We start from the raw sequence: 887 nt of genomic DNA on the forward strand, positions 1-887 counted from the left end.
TCCGTGATCTTTATCATCAAGCAGCTGTTACAGAGAGTGCCTGATTAACCCACAGAACTGAAATGCTCCCTCTTCAAGCAGAGATCTGAAGGCTGCACAGGCAATATTAGGTTGTTGCCTGAGCTCTTACAGGGAATGAGCGGTTCTGTGATAGCCTTTGATCAGTCTTTACCTGTTGTTCCTCTGAAGTGTTTTGTTCATCGTGATTAGATGAATCAAAGCACCGACTGTCCCAGAGAGAGAATTGTCTAGACGCTTGCCAATTTTAAAACAGAGCAGTTTGTAAAGAAGTAGAAAAAAAAAAAAAAAAAAAAAACCTAGGAAGTGAACTAGATTTGTCCAGAGTCTTTTCTGGTGTTTGAGAGTCCTCTGTGGTGCAAGTTGGAGCAAGCAGCTGCCAGTGACTCCTGTGGACACATTGTACCAGGAAGTCCTCCAGATGCAGAGACTTTTGGAGACAGGGTAACACAATCTTTGCATCAGTTTTAAGGATGAGGAGAAATTATTCACAGACTAAATATTGGATTGTTTTGAGGTTATTAAGAAAACTTAGCCTTACCAGAGTCTCTGTGACGCAATCGGTTAGCGCGTTCAGCTGTTAACCGAAAGGTTGGTGGTTCGAGCCCACCCAGAGATGCCTCAGCTTTGCCGGGCAGTGGTGGCGCACACCTTTAATTCCAGCACTTGGGAGGCAGAGGCAGGCAGATTTCTGAGTTCGAGGCCAGTCTGGTCTACAGAGTGAGCTCCAGGACAGCCAGGGATACACAGAGAAGCCCTGTCTCAAAAAAACCAAAAAAAAAAGAAAAAAAAAAAAAAAGAAAAAAAAAAAAAGAAACGTAGCCTTTCCCACCAAATCCTGTCATAGACTTTTTCTTCCAAAAACTACT

General features: G+C 43.3%; 1 non-coding gene across 1 annotated transcript; it reads left to right on the top strand.

The window, feature by feature from the left end:
- The first annotated feature begins 563 nt into the window (after nt 1-563).
- Nucleotides 564-637, top strand: Trnan-guu (transfer RNA asparagine (anticodon GUU)). The gene has a single exon. It is a non-coding gene; the product is annotated as a tRNA-Asn (tRNA).
- Nucleotides 638-887: the final 250 nt, after the last annotated feature.

The sequence above is a fragment of the Arvicanthis niloticus genome, chromosome 4 (assembly GCF_011762505.2).
Source record: "Arvicanthis niloticus isolate mArvNil1 chromosome 4, mArvNil1.pat.X, whole genome shotgun sequence".
NCBI classification, from domain to species: Eukaryota; Metazoa; Chordata; class Mammalia; order Rodentia; family Muridae; genus Arvicanthis; species Arvicanthis niloticus.